Raw genomic sequence first — 27,772 nt, forward strand, 5'->3', positions numbered from 1 at the left:
ATTGACCACACAGTGTCCGTAAAACCTAGACCCAATAATCCTCTAGAAATACTAGCACACATATGAAAAACAAAAATAACTGTCTGGACTAGTATATATGAACTTGTCATATCAGCACTGTATTTATGAAATTATCCATGTGAACAAACTGGATTATATTGAAACAAGCGGCTGACGATCAAAAGATCCGGACTCTAACACTGCAATACGCTGCGTGTTTTAAGCAGCTGATCTGGGACTCATCAAACTCACCTTTATTCTATATGAAGTATATTCTTTTATGTAATATTTTTTAACATTCATATGTTTTAATTATTTTAGGGGTATATTTTTTTTACTTTTAAATTCTGTGTGAAATAGCAACACAACATCTTTACATTAGAATGCTGCTTCGGTGCCCCCTAACAGACGATTAAACAAAGTAGCTCTGAGAGGTGCACACACTGTGCAGGGGTGCTCATGTCATTATCCTAGAGTAGGATATCCAAACAAATGTATTTGCCTAAATGTATTTATAAATAAATAAATAAATATAAATGTACAGTATGTGCCTAAGTTTATTTATAAATAGATATTTGCCTATGTGTATTTATAAATAAATAAATAAAAATGTATTTGCCTTCCCCTGAGGATCCCGTAACAAGCAGATGAAGGCCAGAAATGGAAATCAGGCTGCTAGTGGTGGTTCACTATATTAGCCAGTTGGATACATAATACAATAAATTATATTTTACTCCAAAAGGTGTGTTTCATTTAATGGGTTAACTAAATGTTAGGGTGTCCATACAAATTGCTTCTTATGACTGCATATCTGGGAGCCATGTGAGCAGAACAACACGTGGTTTTAGCTAGAATTTTCACGGTTTTTCAATGTGGTCATCAGCTGCACGACTTGTACAGATGACGCACATTGTTTCAATGTGCCTCACTTGTACTTGTAATTGCGTCACAAGATAATTCACATTAAAGATATGTTTAGTTGTGTCATAGATTCTTACCCATGTCACACTACCTCCACGTGTATTGGCACGGGAAGGGTGATACTTATATATATATATATATATTTATATATACATTGTAATATACTTATATGTATTGGCCTTGAATGGCCAGTGAGGATTTGTTGGTCCTGAATGTCCAGTGGGGCTCATTGTATATGGGTATTTGCTGCCCATTTATGCCCCAGATTTATTTCATTTATATATGTGTATATATATGTATATAGATATATACAGTATATATATACTTGTTATGCGGCCAAGATTTCCCCCAATCGCATAGTAACTACTACACCACTGATACGTGGACAATTCACAGGCGGGAGGATCAAATCATCCTTCAGCCTGGAAGCGCGTGCCAGGTCGCGCGGGCTGGTGCGATGATGTCATATTACCGTGCCAGCCCATGTGGACTTGCCTGCAGGCGTGTGTGCATGCCTGAAGCACGGGCCGCTCGGGATCGAGCGTCGCTGGATTTAAATAGTTTGGCGGCGCTGCGCTCATCAGTTGAGCCCTGCAGCCCCTCTGGAGCGAGAATTAGCCATTGGACAACGAGCATTGAAGCAAGGATGATCCCCTACAACGTGCTAGAACCCCTGGAGATGAGCATTAACCCCTGGATGTCTGAGTAACCCTTTCCTTATACCACCAACGAATATTAACCCTTTGTTTCCCCTGATAACCCCTGCATTCCCACGGCCACCAATATTCATTAACCCCTGCATTCCCACTGTACCCCTGCAATTCACATACCCTGTCCTGCATTCACCTGCAGTAACCTCTTCACTGCTGACCTGCCTATACCCCTGCTGCCCTGCCCTGATCATTACCATTAACCCCTGTTGCCCTGATCCCTGTTCGTTATTTCCACTGCCACCAATTGGTATTTAACCCCTTGATACGCCGTAGGAACAGTCTAGCATCAGGAGGGAGGGAGCTGCTAATAGTGTGTGTGTAAGTGTATTTTTAGGTAGAGTTTGGGGTGTAATTGTGTAAGATATTGTATTGTGTTTAGTGTAGTTAGGTGTTTTAGAGTGTTGTTAATATATTACTGTGTGCGACTATAAGTATATATATTTATATGTCCATTGATATAAATATATATAGTTATAGCAATAATTAGATGGTAGACTTGTTATTGTATAATAAATACGTTATTATTCATAGTACAGCGTATAGTCATTTATTGTAGTAGTCGCCGCCGTAGTAGTAATTCGCATGTAGTTCAGTTCAAAGTTAAAGCAACAACTGGGTTAGTTATTTTATAGTATAAATAGGCGGAGTCATCAAGAGAAGACTTACGCCTATTATTAATAGTAAGCAAAATATTAATAATTAATATCCCCTTTTACAAGGACTTCTAATAAAAACCCTAATTTGGATAGGCAGATTCTTTGTGAATGAGCAAGACGGATTATGCGCTATAATTATCTACACTGTGTTGTACACTGGTTTCAAATTATGGATGAGCTCAAGAGAAATGTCAGACAAAGCCGGAAAGTAAAGTAGAAAGGCGTGCAGACTATGTTTCATGAAAATGTACTGATCATATCTAGCGAATACACATTAAACATGCAAGAATGATTGTCATTTAATTATAGAGTCAAACCTCCCATTTTGCCTGTTATTATAATGTGGCCTAGAAATATATACAAATACCCATTGCTTCATCCATCCGCATCCTTCTGCTGGTTACATTATCTTAGTTACTCCAGGAATGTCACTTCATATGTAATTGCTTTAAATAAAAGCACTAAGAAATTCTTTAGAATGGTATATACTATATAATTTAGCACTGCAAAAATATAGCTGGAGGGCAAAAATACCATCATCATCTCCACTGAACCTGATTAAAGTAATTGGCTATTTCTGTCACAAGTGCTTTTTCACAAATTGCTTAACTCAGTGATTCAGGAAAAATGTTCTTTAACTAAATGTGTCTGTAACAAGGTGAGCTATTTAGAAATTATCATTAGATAGTTTATTCAGGAGAACTGTTGACCCATTCCTCCACAATTCTCTGAGAGTGATCTCATATTATTTTCTATAGAATAAATAAAGCTTCCTGCGAAGAAATTAGTGACTAGTTATCTGACTTTAGAAAAAAAAAAAAGCCTGTGTTACTGGTTAAGGAAAATATGTCATTATTAAGCACTTTGGAGAAAAGTTATTAAAGGGGTATTCCCATCTCAGTCAATGGGGGCATATCGCTAAGATATGCCACCATTGGCTGATAGGTGCGGATCCCACCGCTGGGACCCACACCTATAATGAGAACGAAGCAGGGAGCGCTGTCCGTCCACCACCAAGCGCTGCTCCCATAGAAGTGAATGGGAGCGCACCGCGCATGCGCGGCCCATGATTCTATTAATTTCTATGGGCCAGACGGCAATAGCACCTGCACCTATCAGACAATGGAGGCATATCATAGCGATATGCCCCCATTCTTTGAGATGGGAAAACCCCTTTAAGGCCCATTTCACAAAGGCGAGTATTCCGCACGGGTGCAATGCGTGACGTTAATGCATTGCACCCGCACTGAATCCTGCCCCTTTCATTTCAATGGGGCTGTGTACATGAGCAATGTTTTTTACGCATCACTTGTGTGTTGCGTGAAAATCACAGCATGTTCTATATTCTGCATTTTTCACGCAATGCAGGCCCCATAGAAGTGAATGGGGCTGCGTGAAACTCGCATTGCATCCGCAAGCAAGTGTGGATTCAATGCGATTTTTACGGATGGTTGCTAAGGAGATGATGAGATTAGCCCCGGGACCCCATTAAAGTCCATTTACTTTATTATTTTCCATTATATTAAGGGTTAAAAAATAAAATAAAAAATACTTACCTCATCCACTTGATCGCACAGCCATTTTCATCTTCTTTCTTCTTCTTGCAGGACCTGCAAAAAGACCTGAGCTGACGTCACCGTGCTCACCACGTGGTGAGCGTGATGACGTCAGCGCAGGTCCTTTTGCAGGTCCTGCAAAAAGAAGAAAGAAGATGATGATGGCTGCACGATCGAGTGGATGAGGTAATTTTTTATTATTTTTTTAACCCTTAATGGACATTTTACTTAGCATTCTGTATTAAAGATTGCTATTATTTTTCATTATAACCATGTTATAATGGAAAATAAGAAAATCTACAGAACACCGAACCCAAACCCGAACTTCAGTAAAGAAGACCGGGTTTGGGTCTGGGTGCCAACATTCTGGGTGCCAAACCCTAAGGACGTTATTCCAGTGCTCCCCTGGTTATGCGGAACTGGGTGCAACCAGGAGAGCACCAGAATACTGCCCTTAGGGTTTGGCCCTAAGTAAAACCAGTCATTTGTAGAGATGAGCTAATTTTTTTAAAATTCGATTAGCTGGTTCCCCGAATTTTTTGGGAAAAATTCTGATCGATCCATATAAATTTGCGGCGAATTACATTAAAAAATTGCTATTTACGGGCTGCAGAGAGCCTTTATACTGGTGTAGAACACTGTGCCTTGCAGTAACAGGCATAGGGAGTCTGATGTGGTAGTGAAATAATACTGTGAGTCTGTATGACATGTAGATGACAGGCGTCGCTCTTAGAATCACTGCACACTTCACTTATTTGGGCAGTCACAGGGCCAAAACTGACCCAATAACTCAAGTATGAACTCAGCCTTAAAGGTCAATGTTAGCACTAATAAGAAGTGCACTCCTTTTACACGGTCCCCAGCTGATTCCACATAGATGTCTACAGAACCTGTTCTATTAAACGCTTATACAAGTAAAGCCCCCCGACAGAGTGGAGAGGGTGTCAGCAGTAAGTTTGTGTTGATGTCACTGATTATTTTGCCCTTCCTCTGATCAGTCAGAACAATAACCCCCAAAAAACGTATCCTGTCTGTGGAGCATACGCCTTCACTCAGTCAGCATTTGGTCAGTAATCCACCAGTATTGCTGAAGCCAAAAAAAAAACATGAGTGGATCTAAAACAAAGATGACACGTGAATGGAATATTTGCATGTCTTCTGTGTTTTGTACCCACTCCTGCTTTTGGCTACCAAATCACAAGCCAATTCTTCTTCTTTTTTTTTTGAATGGAGAGAAAAAAACTTTATTTTATCAAACAGGACATTAACACACATAAAATACAACACAGAAGGGGCAAAACCACAAGATTTAAAAGACAAACTGAAGAAAACAAAGTGCTTCATCAACAAGAATGGATTGACGACCAGTGTTGGGGTGACCAGGATGGTAATGCATATTAATCATGAAATGTATGGGGTTATGGCTGATAACTGGAGTATAGTCCAGCAAACAAGCCCACTCCAGCTCATTCCTTGATGAGCTGGGTTGCTTATTAGTGGATTCTAAAGTGTCTGAAGAAATGCGGGGTAAAGACATTGGAATAAATTATCCACTTCCTCTAACGTGACCTCATCCTTTCATTTATGAATATCATTCCATAAAGTCTTTAAGTCCTCTGCGTGGATGGCATAAGAAATGTCCATGCGAGGTTTGATGGGCACAGAGAAAACAAACTCTGTGGCCGACACTAATCCAGACAAGTCATACCCGGTCCACATCGCTGCTAGCCACATAAGGTCCTGAGAACTGATCACCAGCTTACTGAAACAACTGTCAAAGTTTCTTTGGAACCACGTCCCTACGATAGCCGTGAGCGCCTCAGAGCAGTTATACAGGAAGAGCGGGAGCCAAGTAAATTTCTTTGTTAACACCTCCAATAGATCGTCCTCTCTGTACGTCCCGCAGAACCAACTTGTCCACACAATCCGGTCTTCTGTGCTTGCCTTGGTGAGTGGAGGCTTGGATGAAATCTGTATGAGCACAGCCAGTGGATCTCTATCCTTACCTTTGAGTCCAGGAATTACATCCTTACCTTTGAGTCAGTGAAATGACATCATTCATCCCAAAGTCCTGGCGACTGACAAATAACGTGGGCTCCACAAAGGGCTTGAGCAAATGGCAGGTGTAACGCATGAGCTGCCACTGGCTGACATCGAAGTTACACAGGGGACTACCCCTGTTCTCTTGGATCATCAAGAAATTTGTTGATGGGCTTTCTCTGTTCGTACAGTCGGTCCAACATATGGAGGGTGGAATGCCAACGGTTGGAAACGTCGCATATCAGCCTATGTTGGGGGATGCCGTTCTGACACTGCAGCTCAAGGAGGGTGTGCTTTGCAGTGTACAAGTGGCTGAAGTACATGCAAAGTTTACTGGTCATTTTTAGGTTGTCTTGCAGATGGGTGGAAGACTTCAGGAACCGCTTGACAACCAGATAGAACACGTGTGCCGTGCAGGGCGCTTGGCTCAGCCCTCTTTGACGCAGCACAGACACCATGTTATTCCTGTTGTTGGTCACCATGGTTCTGATTTTGTGTTGGAGAAAGCCAGGATTCGATTTATTGATGAAGGACACGGAGCAGTTCCTCCCCTGTGTGACTCTGTTTGCCCAGGTGTAGAACAGCTTGATAGTGATGAGAGGGGTCGCACATGGCTTGCATACACTACATGCCTCTAACATAATTCTTGGATCTCTACATGAAAATAATGTGTTTGGTGTAAATCGCGCGAGGGGCATAGTTGGAGACATTGATTTCACAAGAGATACAGAGCAGCGGAGTTTGCTTTGAAATGAAAAATTTCACCACTGCATAATTCGGCCTATACAGCAAACGGAAAACAGGCTGGGGGAGGCAGTGGGTTTGCAAAAGAGAGAAGTCGGCTCACACCATACAGGCCCGCAACCATTACACCGAGCACCCCCATGCATAAATCTACCTTGCCAAGGGGTAGGTGTTCCGCAGTATGGTGCCTTTTTGAGGAAAGTGCAGACGACAAAAGAGTGAAAGTTTGCAACCTGTGCCAAAAGAGTGAACGTTTGCAACCTTTGCCATCCCAAAATGAGCCGGGGCGTGAACCCTAGCAACCTCACCACCACCAGCATGATCCGCCACATGGCATCCAAGCACCCTAATAAGAAGGCCGAACACCTGGGTCCACAATCTGGGTCTGCGGGTCACACCACTGCCTCCTCTTCCCCTGTGTTACGCACTGCTGGCCAATACCCTGTCGAAGGCGCAGGCCCGGATGCCCCTCGCCCTGCACCTTCGCATGAACCATAAGCAACAACATCCACTTCCCTGTCCCAGCGCAGTGTCCAAATGTCCATAGCACAGTCATTTGAACGCAAGCGCAAATATCCACCCACCCAAAGGCCATAACAATAAAAGCGCAACTTTTAAAATTACTGGCCCTTGAAATGTTGCCATTTAGGCTTGTGGACACTGAGGCCTTCCCACAGCCTGATGTTGGCGGTCATCCCTCGGTACGCAGTCCCCAACCGCCACTATTTTTCACAGTGTGCTGTGCCCGCCTTACACCAGCATGTGTCCCAGAACATCACCCATGCCCTGACCAACGCAGTTACTGGGAAGGTCCACTTAACCACGGACACATGGACAAGTGCTAGTGGCCAGGGACACTACATTTCCCTGACCGCACACTGGGTGAATGTTGTGGAGGCCAGGAGTGAGTCGTACCCTGGGATGGCACAGGTGCTACCCACGCCCAAGATTGCATGCCCTACATCCATCAGGGTCTCCACCAGCAGCTATGTTACTGGCTCCAACCCCCGCTTCTCCTCCTCCGCCGCCTCCTCCTCCACTTCCACCTCCAGCAGCAGTCAGCCATTAGAGATGTCGCGAACATAAAATTTTCCGTTTGCGAACGGCGAACGCGAATTTCCGCAAATGTTCGCGAACGGGTGAACCGCCATAGACTTCAATAGGCAGGCAAATTTTAAAACCCACAGGGACTCTTTCTGGCCACAATAGTGATGGAAAAGTTGTTTCAAGGGGACTAACACCTGGACTGTGGCATGCCGGAGGGGGATCCATGGCAAAACTCCCATGGAAAATTACGTAGTTGACGCAGAGTCGGGTTTTAATCCATAAAGGGCATAAATCACCTAACATTCCTAAATTGTTTGGAATAACGTGCTTTAAAACATCCAGTGTGTGTATACGATCAGGTATGATGTTGTATCGATCAGGTAGTGTAAGGGTTACGCCCGCTTCATAGTGACAGACCAAACTCTGACAGACCAAACTCCCCGTTTAATGCACCGCAAACAACCGCAAACAGTCCATTTGCACAACCGCAAACTCCCCATTTGCACAAGGTTGGATACCAAGCTAGCCATGTCCCGTTCCTTGTCCTCACTGACGTCATTGAATGTCTCTTCCTCCACCCAGCTACGTACAACACCAAAGGTCCCCGAAAGGTGACAACAAGCCCCCTGGGACGCCTGCTGTGGTTGGTCTTCCACCTCCTCAAAGCCACCTTCCTCCTCTTCTTCAGACTCCTCTCTCTGCGTTTGTCACAAGGGTATCAAGAGCCAAGTCTGACTCTGTTATACCCGGGGTCATGAGGTCGCAGCGGGTGGCTGTGCGCTCTATATCTAAAGATCACGTTGTTTCTTAGTGATTGTTTTCTGTGTTTGCCTTGCTATCCTTTTTGTCTCAATCAGGGATCCGTAGCTTCTCCTCCTCAGCTGTTTCTTGTCTGCCACTCCTAACCTCCTTATATTCTCCCCTCACTCTTCTCTAGTTGCCAGTTATAGAGCTTCCTGCCTGGACATCTATACTGACCCACTGGAGTTGTGAATCCTGGTTGTCGTTCCAGAGTGCTACCCTCCGGATCCCTGTTGGGCTTCTTGTTGTCTCCTGTTGTCGCCCATCTGGGATTATATGTTGAGTTTGTATTGTCTGTCCTTCCCTTGGTGTTTTCCTTTAGAGCTAGTGGTGCGGACTAGTGTTCCCACCGCCCTGTTCACTATCTAGGGCTCAGCTTAGGGAAAGCCAGGGCTTTAGGCACATGATCGGCGTTCGGGTGAGGAACCCGTCTAGGGACGTCAGGGCAGCCAGGTGCCAGCCGCTAGGTGAGTCAGGGGTCACCACCTTCCCTCTCACTTGGGCAGGGCTTTCCTTGTTCCCTCCCTCTGTGTCACGTATGTGATAGTCACGCCGACCGTGATAGCGTTGCCGCAGGTCCAGCAATCGACGACGACAAGGCTGCTACTGGTGGTGATGGTAACCACAACTCTTCCTCTTCATGCTCATCTACGGCCTGATCCAGCACTCTTCGCAGGGCACGCTCCCGAAAAAACGCATATGGGATGAGGTCGATGATGTTACCTTGGGTTTGACTGACCAGGTTTGTCACCTCCGCAAAAGGACGCATGAGCCTACAGCCATTGTGCATGAGCGTTCAGTAACGCGGCCAAAAGGCTGTCCTCTTTTTTTTTAATTAAAAAAATCTGTTCTTATCAGTTTAATCTCTGTTTTGTCCCCTATCAGGGGCCGGTGTATGGAATAGATTTTAGGAACCGGGAGATGGAAAAAGATGTTTGGTCGATCCTCTTCCTTCCAATTTTGGGCACTGCACCTGCGCCGTGCAATGTACTGTGCCACCCTATATGAGTGGTGTGTTAAGTAGTACTATTCCTATCAGGGGACATGTATCGAATAGATTTTAGGAACCGGGAGATGGAAAAAGATGGTTGGTCGGTCCTCTTACTTCCAATTTGGGGCACGGCGCGTGCGCCGTGCAATGTACTGTAACACCCTATATGAGTGGTGTGTTAAGTAGTACTATTCTTATCAGTTTAATCCCTGTTACGTCCCCTATCAGGGGACGTGTATCGAATAGATTTTAGAAAACCGCAAAGAGTTGTCAATAGTTGACACACTCATGACATAAATTTTATTCCTCTATGCATCAATCTTGGTGTAGTGATGACTGTGCAATTATTCTGCAGTGTGGGCCCATTGTTGGCCTAGTAGGCTATAATGATCACCTTAGATGATCACAAAGAAAATTAATGTTTTTTCTATGAAAAATTATCCAGCCGATCACTTTTGGTCTGTTCACAATGAAGCAACGACCTTATCATCTGGGGTGTGCCAACATTGCCAAAACACTCATAGAGGAGATCGCTTCATTGTGATACGCAAGCCCCTTCACCACAACAAGGTAACGATCACGAAGGGGAATTGACACATGTATGTGCCTTTTTTTTGTTTTGTTTTTGCAGCCACAGTGCAGCACCAGAGGCCCAAAAAATTAGGCATGTACACATGCCTGAAAAATTTGGTATTATTGCAGCTGCAGCTGTGCTGTAGCAGCGGCCGGAAAAATTTATGTTTTCCAGGCAGAAAGTGTACTAAAACATTGCGGCTTTAACCCTAGTTGGTGGCGGACAAGTCACGAAAGTCATCCGGCATGCAGAGATTAAATACAGCAGCGTGGGGACCATTTTTAGCCCAAGGCATCTCATCAGGCCTTTTTTAGTCAAATGCATCCCCCACTGTCAGTCCATTCGGTATCCACGCCTCATTCTTTTTAATAAAGGTGAGGTAATCTAGATTTTTTTGACCTAGGCGACTTCTCTTGTCAGTGACAATACCTCCTGCTGCGCTGAAGGTCCTTTCTGACAGGACACTTGAAGCGGGGCAGGCCAGAAGTTCTATCGCAAATTGGGATAGCTCAGGCCACAGGTCAAGCCTGCACACCCAGTAGTCAAGGGGTTCATCGCTCCTCAGAGTGTCAATATCTGCAGTTAAGGCGAGGTAGTCTGCTACCTGTCGGTTAAGTCGTTCTCTGAGGGTGGACCCCGAAGGGCTGTGGCGATGCGTAGGACTTAAAAAGCTCTGCATGTCCTCCATCAACAACACGTCTGTAAAGCGTCCTGTCCTTGCCGGCGTGGTCGTGGTAGGAGGAGGATTGCTTTCACCTCTTCCCCTGTTAGATTCCCGTTGTGCTGTGACATCACCCTTATACGCTGTGTAAAGCATACTTTTTAACTTGTTTTGGAACTGCTGCATCCTTTCCGACTTCCGGTAATTCGGTAACAATTCAGCCACTCTCTGCTTATACCGGGGGTCTAGTAGCGTGGCCACCCAGTACAGGTCGTTCTCCTTCAGCCTTTTTATATGAGGGTCCCTCAACAGGCATGACAGCATGAAAGACCCCATTTGCACAAGGTTGGATGCTGAGCTACTCATGTCCCGTTCCACGTCCTCACTGATCTCATTGAAGGTCTGTTCTTCCCCCCAGCCACGTACAACACCACGGGTCCCAGATAGGTGACAACGAGCACCCTGGGATGCCTGCTTTGGTTGGTCTTCCTCTTCCTCAAAGCCAAATTCCTCCTCTGACTCCTCTTCCTCAGACTCCTCTTCCAGCGTTGCCGCAGGTCCAGCAAGCGATGATGATAAGGCTGTTTTAGTTGGTGATGGTGACCACAACTCTTCCTCTTCACGCTCATCTACGGCCTGATCCAGCACTCTTCGCAGGGCACGCTCCAGGAAGAAAACAAATGGGATGATGTCACTGTTGGTGCCTTCGGTGCGACTGACTAGGTTTGTCACCTCCTCAAAAGGACGCATGAGCGTACAGGCATTGCGCATGAGAGTCCAGTAAAGTGGCAAAAAAATACCCAGCTCCGCAGAGGCTGTCCTAGCACCCCGGTCATACAAATACTCATTGGCGGCTTTTTCTTGTTGGAGGAGTCGGTCGAACATTAGGAGTGTTGAATTCCAACATGTCGGGCTGTCGCAAATCAAGCGCCTCACTGGCATGTTGTTTCGCCGCTGAATATCTGAAAAGTGCGCCATGGCCGTGTAGGAACGCCTGAAATGGCCACACACCTTCCTGGCCTTCTTGAGGACGTCCTGTAAGCCTGGGTACTTATACACAAAGCGTTGTACGATCAGATTCAACACATGTGCCATGCACGTCACATGTGTGACCTTGCCCAAATTCAATGCCGCCAACAGATTGCTTCCGTTGTCACACACCACTTTGCCGATCTCCAGTTGGTGCGGAGTCAGCCACTGATCCACCTGTGTGTTCAGGGTGGACAGGAGTGCTGGTCCGGTGTGACTCTCTGCTTTTAGGCAAGTCAACCCCAAGACGGCGTGACACTGTCGTATCCGGGATGTGGAATAGCCCCTGGGGAGCTGGGGGGGGTGAAGTTGATGTGGAGCAAGACGCAGCAGCAGAAGAGGACTCAGCCGAGGAGGTTAGCGAAGAGGATGGAGTAGGAGGAGTAGAGGAGGTGGCAGCAGGTCTGCCTGCAAGTCGTGGAGGTGTCACCAACTCCGCTGCAGAGCCACGCATTCCATGCTTGGCAGCCATCAGCAGTTTTACCCAATGCGCAGTGAACGTGATATACCTGCCCTGACCGTGCTTTGCAGACCAGGTATCAGTGGTCAGATGGACCCTTGCCCCAACACTGTGTGCCAGACATGCCATGACTTCCTTTTCCACAATAGAGTACAGGTTGAGGATTGCCTTTTGTGAAAAAGAAAATTCGGCCGGGTACCTTCCACTGCGGTGTCCCAAAAGCTACAAATTTTTTGAAGGCCTCAGACTCCACCAGCTTGTATGGTAAAAGCTGGCGGGCTAAGAGTTCCAACAAGCCAGCTGTCAGACGCCGGGCAAGGGGGTGACTCTGTGACATTGGCTTCTTACGCTCAAACATTTCCTTGACAGACACCTGACTGTGGGCAGATGAGCAGGAACTGCTAAAGGTGAGAGGCGGAGTGGCGGGTGGTTGAGAGGGGGCAAGGAGGACAGCAGTGGTTGATGTGGCTGAAGATACTGGACCAGGAAGGAGGATGGTGCCTTTGAGCTTGTGTGCTGCTTGTACTCATGTGTTGATCCCATAGGCGTTTGTGATGTGAGATCATGTGCCTTCGCAAAGCAGTTGTACCTAGGAGTGTGTTGGACTTCCCACGACTCCGTTTTTTTTGGCACAGGTTGCAAATGGCATTGCTGTTATCAGAGGCAGACACACAAAAAAAATGCCACACTGCTGAGCTTTGCAATGACGGCATTCTGGTGGTGGCAACAGCATGCCTTGATTGGCGTGCTGTCTGGCTGACCCCGGGTGCTGATACATGCTGTCTGATTGTGCCACTAGCTCCTTGCGATGACCTCCCCTTGCTTCCAACTCGTCTCCTCCTCCTCTCTGTCTCCCCATCTGAACTTTGCCCCTGTTCTTCTTCTCTTCTAGCGGACACCCACGTGACATCCACGGACACATCGTCATCATCAACCTCTTCACTTGTATCTGACAACTCAGCAAAGGTAGCAGCGGCGGGTACAACATCATCATCATCACACCGTACATCCATGTGTGTAATGCTGCCTGACTGAGACATATCCCTGTTATCTACATCCTCTGGCAATAATGGTTGCGCATCACTCATTTCTTCCAACTGATGTGTAAATAACTCCCCTGACAGATCAAGTGAAGCGGCTGTGGTGCTAGTGTTGGTGGTGGCGGTGGGCGGGCGAGTGGTAACTTGAGAGGTGCCCGAAGCTGAGCTGGAGGAGGATGGTGCGTCAAGGTTCAGAGCGGAAACTGTAGAAGATTAGGTGTCCTGTTTAAGCCAGTCAACTATGTCCTCAGAATTTTTCGAGTTCAGGGTACGTGGCCTCTGAACACTGGGCATTATTCTAGGGCCAAAGGAAATCACAGCACCACGACGGCCCCTACGGGGTGGCCTGCATCTGCCTGTCATTTTTTAGATTAGTGGTACTATGCGTGCAAGCTACTGTGACACCAGATATGAGTGGTGGGCAGTGGGCACAGTACAGTCTGTGGGCCTGACACACACTGGCAGACGACTGCAATTATATGACAGAGAAAAAAATGTAATGACTTTTTTATCTGCAAGGTGCTGTGCCACCCTATATGAGTGGTGGGCAGTGGGCACAGTAAAGTCTGTGGGGCTGACACACACTGGCAGGTAACTGCAATTATATTACAGAGGAAAAATTTAATGACTTTTTTATCTGCAAGGTGCTGTGCCACCCAATATGAGTGGTGGGCAGTGGGCACAGTACAGTCTGTGGCCTGACACTCACTGGCAGGTAACTGCAATTATATTACAGAGGGAAAATTTAATGACTTTTTTATCTGCAAGGTGCTGTGCCACCCAATATGAGTGGTGGGCAGTGGGCACAGTACAGTCTGTGTGCCTGACACTCACTGGCAGGTAACTGCAATTATATTACAGAGAAAAAATTTAATGACTTTTTTTTCTGTGGGTGCTGTGCCACCTAATATGAGTGGTGGGCACTGGCAGTGGGCACAGTACAGTCTGTGGGCCTGACACACACTGGCAGGCAACTGCAATTATATTAAAGGGTAAAAATTAAATGACTTCTTTATCTGCAAGGTACTGTGTCACCCTATATGAGTGGTGTGCACACAGTACAGTCTGTGGGCCTGTGGCCTCTCACACACGGGCAGGCAACTGCAATATATATATAGAAAAAAATAAAATAAAAGCAAACTGATGTACCAGCCCAAAAAGGGCTTTTTGGGGTGCTGTCAGGATGCTGTCCTTACAGCAGATGTGTCTTTGAGGACTGGAGTGGACACAGAACACTGGCCTAGCTAATGATTTCCCTATTCATTCAGCAGCAGCACTTTCCCTGCTCTCACTAACACTGCAGCTTCAGAATGAATCTAAGATGGATGCTGTCCTTGCTTTTTGATAGGAGGTGGGAGGGTCTGGGAGGGAGGGTATGCTGATTGGCTGGAATGTGTCTGCTGACTGTGAGGTACAGGGTCAAAGTTTGCTCAATGATGACATATAGGGGGCGGATCGAACATCACATATGTTCGCCCACCGCGGCGAACGCGAACAAGCGATGTTCGCCGGGAACTGTTCACCGGTGAATAGTTCGGGACATCTCTATCAGCCATCAGTTGCTAGCTGGAAGCAGTGAAGCACACTGCGGTAGAGCTGTGGCAGGGTATAAGGGACCAGACCGAGCTGTGGCTCTCGCCACTCAACCTACAACCAGGCGTGGTTGTGTCTGACATTGGCCGTAACTTGGTGGCGTCTTTTGAGCTCAGCAACCTGACACACATCCCATGCCTAGACCACATCTTAAATTAGTGGTTCAGCGGTTTATCAAAACCTACCCCAATTTGGCAGAGCTACTAGTGAAGGCGCGCCGCGTATGTGCCCATTTCCATAAGTCGTCCACAGCTTCAGCCGGTCAGTCAACGCTGCAGCAGTGCTTGCGGCTTCCAGCTCACCGACTGTTGTGCGACGTGAGCAAGCGCTGGAAATCTACATTCTACATGTTGGCCAGGCTTTGTGAGCAGCAGAGGGCAGTTGTGGAATACCAGCTGCAACATGGTCGTCGCCTTTCGAGTCAACTGCCACTATTCACAAGCGAGGAGTAGGCATTGATGTCAGACCTCTGTGAGGTTTTAAAAACTTTGATGAATCCACACAGATGGTTAGTGGCGATTACACTATTATTATTAGAGTGTCTACTCAAATGATTGCTGCTCACAATTAAGGACTATGCTCTGAATGTGGCAGATGAGGAAATGGGGGAGGACATTACACAGGGTGATAGCCAGCCCACCCTCAGTTCGTCTTCTCAGCATGAATTGGACCATGAAGAGAAGGAGGAGGAGCTGGATACAGTTGCCTCTGCTACAGAGGGTAGTACCAGTGGAACTTTAATTCCATCTGTTCAGCGTGGATGGGCAGAAGAGGAGGAGGATGAGGAGATGGAGAGTCATCCTGATGTCGACATCGACGTCTTGCCTGTTGGTACTCTGAAGCAAAAGGCTGACTTCATGTTAGGCTGCCTTTCCCACGACCCTTGCGTTATATGCATTTTAGATAACACGGATTACTGGGTGTTCACCCTTCTCGACCACCGCTACAAAGAGAACTTCTTATCTCTCATTCGTGTGGTGGAGAGGACGAGTAAAACGGTGCAATACCAGAAGTTACTTGTTGAGAGATTGCTCCAAAATATTCCATCTGACAAGGCGGCCGGCAGAGTCCATACTTCCTTAGGCAACCAAGGAAGGGAGACAAGGGGAACACACAGCAGTTCCAACAAAGACAAGGCAACACTCTCCAAGGCATGGGACACTTTCATGACACCCCGCCAGCAACCTCACCCTGAAGCGCAGCCTAGTGGTACAAGGAGGGAAAAGTTTGGAAGATGGTGAAGGAATACATTACAGACCGTGTCAGCGTCCTAAATGATCGCTCAATGCCTTACAACTACTGGGTGTCCAAGCTGGACACGTGGCATGAACTTTTAACTAGGGTTGAGTGAACCCGAACTGTAAAGTTTGGGTTTGTACCAAACTTTAGGATTTTTGGACCCCAGACCAGAACCCAAACTTTTCAGTAAAAGTTTGGGTTCGAGTTCGGTGTTCAGGGATTTATTGGCGCTTTTTGAAAGGCTTCAGAGCAGCCAATCAATAAGCGTTTTACTCTTGTGCCCTTAGAAACCATCACAGCCATGCCTACTAATGGCATGATTGTGATTGGCCAGTGCAGCATGTGACTCAGCCTCTATATAAGCTGGAGTCACGTAGCGCTGCATGTCACTCTGCTGTGCTTAGTGTAGGGATAGGATGCTGCTGCTTTGAGGGAGAGAATAGGAAAGAATCTTTAATCTGAAGTGCTTGTTAACTCAGCAATCTACATAGATTTAGTTTTGTGGGTGCAGTGCACAATCTTTTTACCCTGCACTGAGCCCAGTAACACAGAAAAAGAACCTTTATCCGTATGTTAGTTAGGTGGGCGGCGGCGGACATTTTATGCAAGCTCAGTGCACCAGCACAGCATATGTGCATTTGTGACTTTCAAATCCAAGCTTGAAATACTGCAATAATAATCTGGGTTTAAAAAAACACCAATTTTTGGCAATATCCTACATCTGGTGCCTTTTCAGCATTTGTCAGTGTGAAATAGAAGCTTGCGATACTTCAATAATTTTTCTGGGTTTAAAAAATCACCCATTTTTTGCAAGACCCTACATCGGGGGCCTTTACAGCATTTGTCAGTGTGAAATCCAAGCTTTAAATACTTCAATAATTTTCTGGGTTTAAAAAAATACCAATTTTGGGCAAAAAACTTAATTTGCAGCCTTTGCTGCCTCTGTCAGTGTGAGATACACGCGTTAGATACTGGTGTTCTATTCTGTTATAAAAAAACACCCATTTTGGGCAAAATACTTAATTTTGCAGCATTTGCTGCATCTGTCAGTGTGAGATATAGGCTTGAAATACAGCAATAATATTCTGTGTTTAAAAAAACCAGCAGTTTTAAAACTTATCCGTTTGGGGGACAAACCCCACACCGCGCAGGAGTTGTGGACGGGCCTTGAACAACATTGCATTTTTTTTTGATGCTCTAGATATTCTGTCTTTTTCATGTATACTTCACGTAGGCATCTCTATAGTAGTTGAAAAACAGGAAAAATGCATTTGTAAAGAGGTACAAGAAAAAATGCAGTTAAACACTGAAAACTGGCACAAAAAAGATGAATGTAGTAAAAAAATACATGCCTTTTTTTTCTTTCCAAAAAAACCTTGCTATGGGTCCTTTTAGATGTTTTTTTTTTCATTAACCACCATTGATAGATGAGTCATTTGTGTTCAAAAGACATTCAATTACACAAAACAATAATTGCTAAATAATTTTTGCTGTGTGTTTTTTATTGTGCTCATTGCTCGCCCTAGATTACAAATGATTGCCAGATTTCTGATTAGACTAGAGGCTGTGGCAGGGACTAACAATTTTTTTCAGTCTGGCAGATTTGTCAGATCCACAAAAAACTAAAATTGCCACACTCTGTTACAGTGATAATAGGTGCTCAAATTTGAACAATTATATAAGGATTGCGCCATCTAATAGGCTCTTTAAAAAGTGTGAACTTTGTTTTAACCCTTTGAATGCTGCAATCAATGCTGATCACTGCATTGTGGATCCCCCACAATGAATCTCAGTGACTCAATCAAGTCTCATACCTAGTATGCATATCACTGAAGGTCAAAATTGAATAGATATAGCAATGGAACACACAATCAAACCAATCAAAATATAATTTTTATTCATAATCTATCAAAAGTTTATCTTACATATTGTTGGTCAGTTATAAGTGTAATGCAACATCCTTCTCCGGTGTTGCATTATACTGCAAACTGCTAAAGAAATTGCAAACAATATATTTCTGTGTAATGTATGCCTTTACTGTAAACAGATGTCGCTGAGCTAAAATTGACTCTGATAACACATCACCGTGTTTTCTCGGTTATCTCGTGACAAAAGCCATTTAAAGACTATTATAAATTTCACATAATAACATAAGGATCCAATGTTAATAAATGGCAACAATTCAATCAATGAGGTACAGTAATATGAATGAACATCAATACATAAAACCAGGGGCATAGTGAGGGATGGGGCGGCTAGGGCATGTGCCCCAGGCGCAGAGGCTGGGGGGAAAACCCGCCAGGCAGCTCATTTACATGGTGAAGCAGGGAGCCGCCTGCTTCCTGCTCCACTGTTCAGATGATCATACCACTGCTGACTGTGTGGGAGGAGGGGTGAAAGTGGGTGTGTGAGCACATCGTGCAGCTGTTGCTGGGTAACGCAGGATGTGCCGATCATCAGTGAAGCAGGTTAAGTATTTGTGTTTTTTATGGAGCTGAAGAGGGCACTAGGGGCCGAAAGGGGGCACAACGAGGACATAACTTCAGTGAGATGCTACAAGGAGGACATAACTACTGTGAAGGGGCACAAAAGTGGGCATATCTACTGTGAAGGGGCACAAAGGTGGGCATAACTACTGTGAAGGGGCACAAAAGTGGGCATAACTACTGTGAAGTGGCCACAAGGAGGACATAACTACTCTGAGTGGGCATAATGTGGGTAAAACTGCCGTGAGGGGGTACAATGTGGGCTTTTCTTCTCTAATGGAGGCACAATGTTGGCATTAGTAATAAGGGTCTAATGAGGTAAGTGGGAATGGGTGAGTATAGTTATGCATTGGGCGGAGTTACAGGAGTGACTTAGTGTAAAAAAAACATTGCTGTGGCGTGCCGCTGAAATGTTTTATCTTTGTGTAAATTGGAGTGGCAAGTTGGAGGGGGGGGGGGGGCGTGCATAATGCTAAATCCTTGCCCTAGGTCAGTGGTGGCAAACCTATGGCACGGGTGTCAGAGGCAGCACTCAGAGCCTTCTCTGTGGTCACCCGCACCCTGAAAATATGGTGTGCCAATATGCCTTAGACTTTTCCTGCCATTCATCAGCGCAGGGCGCACTATGAACAGCAGAGGCAGCACATTGAATGTAGGCAGCTATTATAGCTAAATGTACATGGAAGATACACTATACTGGGCTGTAGTGTTCAGGTTACATTGCTGTGGTGGCACTTTGCGATAAATAAGTGGTTGCAGTTTGGGCACTCAGTCTCTAAAAGGTTTGCCAACACTGCCCTACATGCTGGAAAGCCTAGCTACGCCTCTGCATCAAACAGCTACCAAAATATACACCATTGTTATGAACTGTCACTTTAAATAAATACAAAGCAGCCAGCTAAGGCTACTTTCACACTTGCGTTCAGAGCGGGTCCGTCTGGGGTCTGCACAGACGGATCCTCTCCTATAATGCAGACGTTTGGATCCGTTCAGAACAGATCCATCTGCATTATATTGTATAAAAAATTCTAAGTCTGAAAGTAGCTTCAGACGGATCCGTCCAGACTTTACATTGAAAGTCAATGGGGGACGGATCCGTTTGAAAATTGAGCCATATGGTGTCAAATTCAAACGGATCCGTCCCCATTGACTTACATTGTAAGTCTGGACAGATCCGTTTGCCTCCGCACGGCCAGGCGGCCACCCGAACGCTGCAAGCAGCGTTCGGGTGTCCGCCTGCTGAGCGGAGCGGATGCTGAACGCTGCCAGACTGATGCATTCTGAGCGGATCCGCGTCCACTCAGAATGCATTAGGGCAGTACGGATGCATTCGGGGCCGCTTGTGAGACCCTTCAAACGGAGCTCACAAGCGGAACCCCGAACGCAAGTGTGAAAGTAGCCTAATTGGTAAAGTGCATTCTGTACCTACTGCTGGTCCATGGCAAGATAAGAACTATGCTTTGTATTTGAATTCTTTAGTAAAAGAACTGTTTTGCTCATCGTTGTCTCCTACACTCTAATAAGTGCTGGCATCATGACATCTGAACTCTGCCTTGCTCGTCAAAAGTACCACCATAACGGGCACCTCAACCGTCATCAGGCAGTAGAATCCCAGAACTAGAGCATGCAACTAAGAGAAGATGTGTCATTCCCATGACAGCACCCCAGTCCAGGGGGCTTCAGTACAACTACTACCACACCCATCTGGCGACCCACACTCACGCATGTCCCTGTGGTCCGGTTGCTGTAGTAAGTCAAGAAGATGCTGTAATTATTGGTACCAAGGTCCTCACTTACAGTAAACCACAAATTGTGGTTGGGTACATAGCGATCTGATGCTCTCAGCTTTATTTAATGCTAGTAGCATCAGGTACTTTTGCACCTGGCTGGGCAGAAGAAAGTGCCCTCCTACAGTACATCCAACTGTATTGCCATCCTCAGGATGGTGACAGAGTTAAATACTGCAGCGGGGGCAGCAGTATTTTGTGCTGCACTGTGTATTTGGTTCTTCTGGGACTGTACTTTGTGCTACACTACAGTACTGCTGGCCCCGCCGACTTACAGGTGAAACTCGAAAAATTAGAATATCGTGCAAAAGTTCATTTATTTCAGTAATGCAAATTAAAATGAGAATATTGTGAAAAGGTTCAATATTCTAGGCTCAAACTGTCACACTCTAGTCAGCTAATTAATCCATACCCCCTGAGCAAAGGGGACCTGAAATTGTGACTTTGGGGTTTTCATGAGCTGTAAGCCATAATCATCCAAATTATAACAAATAAAGGTTTTAAATATCTCGCTTTGCATGTAATGAGTCTATCTCATATGTTAGTTTCACCTTTTATGTTGCATTACTGAAATAAATGAACTTTGCACAATATTCTAATTTTCGAGTTTCACCTGTATGTTGGCCCTGTCTACTTATATTGGACCTGCCTTCTGTCAATTTGGACCAGCCCATTTTATTTTATTTTTTTCCAGGGCTCTTTAAGTTCCCAGCTCACCCCTAGTGTGCAGGCACGCTAAAAATGAAAATGAATGCTAATATATTGCCAAAAGGCATTCACATAAAGTACAACTTAAAAATAAATAAAATAAAAATCATACATTTAAATACAGCAAAAAAAAATTAAATAAAATATGACTAATGGAATGGATTAAAAAAAGAAAATTCTGTTCACCAAGAGGGTTAATAAACTATTGCATGGTGAAAAATGATAAATACTCATAAACGGTTGTATTTTTTTTCTCTCCATTCTATCTTCATAGAGTGTTAAAGCATATTAACCGCTCGCTGTCAATGGGAGATTGCTGAGAAAATACAGCTGCTCTACCAATAAAGGGAGTAATTGATGAAATATGCTACATTATAAAACTGTCCCTTGCCGCTCATACGCATAATAGTACATAGCGGTATTATTCAGCTGAGGCTACATGGGATGCCTCTATTACCATGACCCAGCTCTACATTGCCGGAAATTATTTCTTCTCCATAGTGAGATGTGTCATGGATATTTTATTTTTTGGTAATTGCTGCTTCTGGACTACTAATTGTACCTTGCCTTGTTGCTATAACATTTTATATCGGCAGAATCCCATTTTCATCTCTTTTGTTCGACAGGTTATAATACAGACAGTTATGCATACAGCTCTCAGTTTGGGTCTGGGACGCGTTGTGCTGAGAACGGTTTGTATATGGCAGTTTCAAGCCTGATTTGTGAAACGACGAACAAACACACGCTGTATATTGCACACAGCTAGATACCGACCCACTTAGATGTTCTGTCTGGGATCCAGTAACAAAAGTTTAAGCTGCGCACACACGTCCATATTTTTCAGCCGCATTGTTTGAGGACGGCACAATGATCCATTCATTTCTATGGGGCCATGCACACGTCACTGTTTTTCCAGATTCGGCAATACACAGCGTGTGAAGGGGTCTTCAACACCAGAAATCAGTACAGTAATAGGAGCTTGCTGGGCATTTTTAAATATGCAGTTTGGTCATTAGGTGATGGAAAAGCTGCAGATTTCACTGTGGGTTTTAAACTTTACAATGCATACAACTACCAATCTGCATTAACACATTGGGGGTCATTTATGATGACCCCCTACACCAGAAAGTAGCGTAAAAAAATGTGTGGCTCCATTTAGCAACATTTAGCAAATTTAGGCGGTTCAGCTAGCAGGTGGGGTGTGGTCAAGGCCATCGCCCCTGGCAAATTCACTAATATGTACGCCAGTTTCCTGGTGTAAAACACTGATTTTTGTATGAAAAGCTCCTATCTCACTTTTTAAAAAATGTTTTCATTCTCTCTCAACTGTCTCCTCGGTCTGATACAGCGTCAGGTGTAACTGTATCTACTTTTATCGTTGCCACCGCAAACTGCAGTTATTGCTTGGCTGCAACTGACTGCAATTACCTCCTGCCTGGTGGTGACAGAACAATATTGACTGCGCCGATTTACAACGTTCGACCGAATCCAACCAGAAAAGATTCAGGTTCGATTCGGTGCCAAAAAAAATTGGAGATTCAGAATAAATCTCCAAATCTGGGAATAGAGTCTCTCTCATCTTTAGGGCTTGTTCACATGACAATATGGCTTTTTCAATGTTTGACGTTTTTAACGGATCCGTTTTTCCATTTTTGTTTCAGTAGTGTTTCCAGTTCATTCCGTTTTTCCGTATGGCATATACAGTATACAGTAATTAAATAGAAAACATTGGGCTGGGCATAACATTTTCAATAGATGGTTCTGCAAAAACGAAACGGATACGGAAGACATAAGGAGTACATTCCGTATGTGTTCCTTTTTTTTTGCAGACCTATTGACTTGAATGGAGCCACGGAACGTGATTTGCGGGCAATAATAGGACATGTTCTATCTTTGAACGGAACGGAAAAATGGAAATGCGGAAACAGAATGCATACGGAGTACATTCAGGTTTTTTTTTTGCGGAACTATTGTGTCTCTCTATTCCTTCCCGTTTATGGTATTTATGTACTTTAACATTTGAATTAACAGTCTTTTACAATAAAAAAAAATCATTCCTAAATACTGCATAAAAAATTGCACAGCACATGTGGAAGTTTCCAGGTATTGAGCTAATTTTCCACATTGCCATGTACAGTGCTATGAATGCCATTAACACTTTGCTCGCAGAAGTTTTTTTTAGAAATGACTTGATTAAGTGATTTATATCCAGCATAGCATGTGACAGTTTAATCAATAGACACCATGTCTGTTCTGACTCCCATCAGAAAATGGCTCCAAATGATTGCACTGAAGGGAGCCAATTCATGGTCACCAGTGCAGTGACCCCAGTAAAATCTGCTTGTTCTCTCAGCTTTTGTCCCTTACAAGCTACTAGCAAATTGACAATCTGTGTAATGAATGACTTGATTATTCTACAGACTCTGTGCAAACAATAAGGTGAAATTACATTGGCTTGCATTATTTACACCTTTAAATAAGCCCCTTTTAACTTAAGGTATTTACATCAAGGAATTGTGATGGAGAAGCTACCAGATTTCAGGTCTTGTTTGTCTGAGACTATTCGGAAAAAGAAAAGTATCATCTTGATTGGTTATAAGGTGGTCCTCCACTTTAACTCCACTTTTTTTCTTCCAATGTTATTATAATACACTAGACATTAAGCCCCTTACAATAACGGGCACTAGAGCAGTAGTGCATAGACATTAGTAGGAACAGACTGCTGGCACTGTGACTGGTGGCACTGACTGATGGCTGAGACGGCTGACACTGACTGGTGGCTGAGATGGCTAGCACTAACTGGTGGCTGAGACAGCTGGCACTCACTGCTGGCACTGACTAATAGTGCTAAGACTGCTGGCACTGTGACTCGTGGCTGGTGGCACTTACTGATGGCTGATACGACTGGCACTGACTGGTGGCTGTGGCTTGTGGCACTGACTGGTGGCCGAGACTCCTGGCAATGTGACTGATGGCTGAGATGGCTGACACTGACTGGTGGCTGAAACGGCTGGCACTGACTGGTGGCTGAGACTGCAGGCACTGTGACTGGTGGCTGAGAGAGCTGGCACTGACTGGTGGTGCTGAGACTGCGGCTGTGGCTGAGACTGTTGACTGGGGCTAATTGCTGAGACTGCTGGCACTGACTGGTGGCAAAGACTACGGGCACTGTGACAGGTGTCTGAGACGGTTGGCACTGACTGCTGGAACTGACTGGTGGTGCTGAGACTGCAGCTGTAGCTGAGACTGTTGACTGCGGCTGACTGATGGTGCTGAGACTGCTGGCACTGTGACTCGTGGCTGGTGGCACTTACTGATGGCTGATGACTGTCACTGACTGGTGGCTGTGGCTTGTGGCACTGACTGATGGCTGAGACGGCTGGTACTGACTGGTGGCTGAGACGACTGGTACTGACTGCTGGCTAAGACTGCTGGCACTGTGACTGATGGCTGAGACGGCTAACACTGACTGGTGGCTGAGACGGCTGACACTGACTGGTGGCTGAGACTGCAGGCACTGTGACTGGTGGCTGAGACAGCTGTCACTGACTGCCAGGACTGACTGGTGGTGCTGAGACTGCAGCTGTGGCTGACTGTGGCTAATTGCTGAGATGGCTCGCAGTGACTCGTAGTACTGAGACTGCTGGCACTGTGACTGGTGGCACTGACTGATGGCTGAGACGGCTGACACTGACTGGTGGCTGAGATGGCTGACACTGACTGGTGGCTGAGACGGCTGGCACTGACTGCTGGCACTGACTGGTGGTGCTGAGACTGCGGCTGTGGCTGAGACTGTTGACTGCGGCTAATGACTGAGACAGCTGGCACTGACTGATGGTGCTGAGACTGCTGGCACTATGACTGGTGGCTGGTGGTACTGACTGATGGCTGAGACGGCTGACACTGACTGGTGGCTGAGACGGCTGGCACTGACTGGTGGCTGAGACTGTGGGCACTGTGGCTGGTGGCTGAGACAGCTGGAACTGACTGCCGGCACTGACTGGTGGTGCTGAGACTGCGGCTGTGGCTGAGACTGTTGAGTGGTGCTAATTGTTTAGACTACTGGCACTGTGACTGGTGGCTGTTGCTGGTGGCACTGACTGATGTCTGAGAAAGCTGGCACTGACTGGTGGCTGAGACGACTGGCACAGACTGGTGGCTGAGACGACTGGCACAGACTGGTGGCTGAGACTGCGGGCACTGTGACTGGTGGCTGAGACGGCTAGCACTGACTGGTGGCTGAGACGGCTGGCACTGACTGGTGGCTGACATGACTGGCACTGACTGGTGGCTGAGACTGTGGGCACTGTGACTGGTGGCTGAGACAGCTGGCACTGACTGGTGGTGCTGAGACTGTGGCTGTGCCTGAGACTGTTGACTGTGGCTAATTGCTGAGATGGCTGGCACTGACTGGTGGTGCTGAGACTTCTGGCACTGTGACTGGTGGCTGTGGCTGGTGTCATTGACTGATGGCTGAGACGGCTGGCACTGACTTATGGCTAAGACGACTGACACTGACTGGTGGCTGAGACTGCGGGCACTGTGACTGGTGGCTGAGAGGACTGGCACTGACTGGTGGTCCTGAGACTGCTGGCATTGTGACTGGTGGCAATCACTGTTGGCTGAGATGGTTGGCACTTACTGGTGGTGCTGAGACCACTGGCAGCAACTGGTGGCTAATACTGCTAGTATCTGTGTCTGTATCTGTGTCTGACATGACTGTAATGGCAGCGCTTGTGGGAGGTCTGGGCAGCTGTCTGATTCTATTGGCTGGCGCGCCGTGCGTGCGCATTCAACTCGGCGCATTGCGCATGTACATTTAAATTGGCGCATTGCACATTTAACTTGGCACATGTGCATTTAACTTTGGCACACACGCACAGACACATCACAGGCATAGAGGGATTTTATTATATAGGATAAATGAAAAACCTTGCAAAAGGTAAATTGGATGGAAATATCTACCCACCAGTATGGTATTCCACAATCCACATACATTACAGTCCAGCAGAGGAACATATGCACTAATATTGTTCCTATTGAGTTAGAGGGAATCTGGCAGGTTACACATGATACCTGATGTGTAGGAATCATGGTGCAGAGAGCAGCTGAGCAGCTGAGCAGATTGATATATAGATTTGTGTAAAACTTGTAATTTATTCATTTTCTGCTATTTCCTATGACTAGAAGTCCACTGGAAGGCTCCGATAAGTGACTGGCAGCTATTACTGCATACACAGTCATATAGGGAAGGCTGCCAGCTACTGCTTAAAGGGATTGTCCGGGCTTTTAATATTGATGACCTATCCTCAGGATAGGTCATCAATATCAGATCGGTGGGGGTCCACACTTGGCAACCCCCCCCCCGATCAGCTGCATGAAGGGAAGGTGCACGCAGTGTGCATGTGCCGTCTCCCTTCTCTCTTCCTGTTGTCTGCTGCTGTCTATGACAAAGCAGCAGCGGGCAGGAAGAGAGAAGGAAGACGGCACAAGTACACTGCGGGTGCCTTCCCTTTATACAGCTGATTGGCAGGGGTGCCGGATCCATGCCGATCTGATGTTGATTACCTATCTTGAGGTGAGTATAATCAATCAGGGTACTCCCATGTGTTTTCCACTTCTGGCTGACTTAGGCTGAGTTCACACGGGCGAGTATTCCGCGCGGGTGCAATGCGGGAGGTGAACGCATTGCACCCGCACTGAATCTTGACCCATTCATTTCTATGGGACTGTGCACATGAGCTGGGATTTTCACGCATCACTTATGCGTTGCGTGAAAATCGCAGCATGCTCTATATTGTGCGGATGAAAGCAAGTGCGGATGCGGTGCGATTTTCACGCACGGTTGCTAGGACACGATCGGGATGGAGACCCGATCATTATTATTTTCCCTTATAACATGGTTATAAGGGAAAATAATAGCATTCTGAATACAGAATGCATATTAAAATAGCGCTGGAGGGGTTAAAAAAATAAAAATAAATTTAACTCACCTTAATCCACTTGCTCGCGCAGCCCGGCATCTCTTCTGATTTCATCTTAGCTGTGTGCACGAAAAGGACTTGTGGTGACGTCACTCCGGTCATCACATGGTCCATCACATGATCCATCACCATGGTAAAAGATCATGTGACGGACCATGTGATGACCGAAGTAACGTCACCACAGGTCCTTTTCGTGCACACAGCTAAGATGAAATCAGAAAAGATGCCGGGCTGCGCGAGCAAGTGGATTAAGGTGAGTTAAATTTATTTTTATTTTTTTTAACCCCTCCAGCGCTATTTTAATATGCATTCTGTTTTCAGAATGCTATTATTTTCCCTTGTAACCATGTTATAACCTTGTAACCATGCTATTATTTTCCCTTGTAACCATGTTATAAGGGAAAATAATACAATCTACAGAACACCGATCCCAAGCCCGAACTTCTGTGAAGAAGTTCGGATTTGGGTACAAAACATGCACGATTTTTCTCGCGCGAGTGCAAAACACATTACAATGTTTTGCACTCGCGTGGAAAAATCGTGCATGTTGCCGCAACGCACCCGCACCTTTTCCCGCAACACCCGTGTGAACTCAGCCTTACAGTCTAATTTTTACTCAGATACTCAGACTTCATATACAATTCAGCCATATAACATTTTGAATATTTGTTGTTAGATGAGAAGGATACTACTCACGCTTCAGAAGACCTCATGGTACTTTCTTTACTTTATTTTTCACAAT

At 45.7% G+C, this 27,772-nt stretch overlaps 1 protein-coding gene and 1 pseudogene across 2 annotated transcripts in view; one reads left to right on the plus strand and one right to left on the minus strand.

Moving 5' to 3' along the window:
• Positions 1-27,772, minus strand: part of EDIL3 (EGF like repeats and discoidin domains 3) — a 905,544-nt gene that overhangs the window by 415,524 nt on the left and 462,248 nt on the right. The window lies entirely within an intron of this gene.
• On the plus strand, positions 9,298-9,474 carry LOC120992986 (annotated as a pseudogene).

Source organism: Bufo bufo, chromosome 2 (genome assembly GCF_905171765.1).
Source record: "Bufo bufo chromosome 2, aBufBuf1.1, whole genome shotgun sequence".
Taxonomy (NCBI): domain Eukaryota; kingdom Metazoa; phylum Chordata; class Amphibia; order Anura; family Bufonidae; genus Bufo; species Bufo bufo.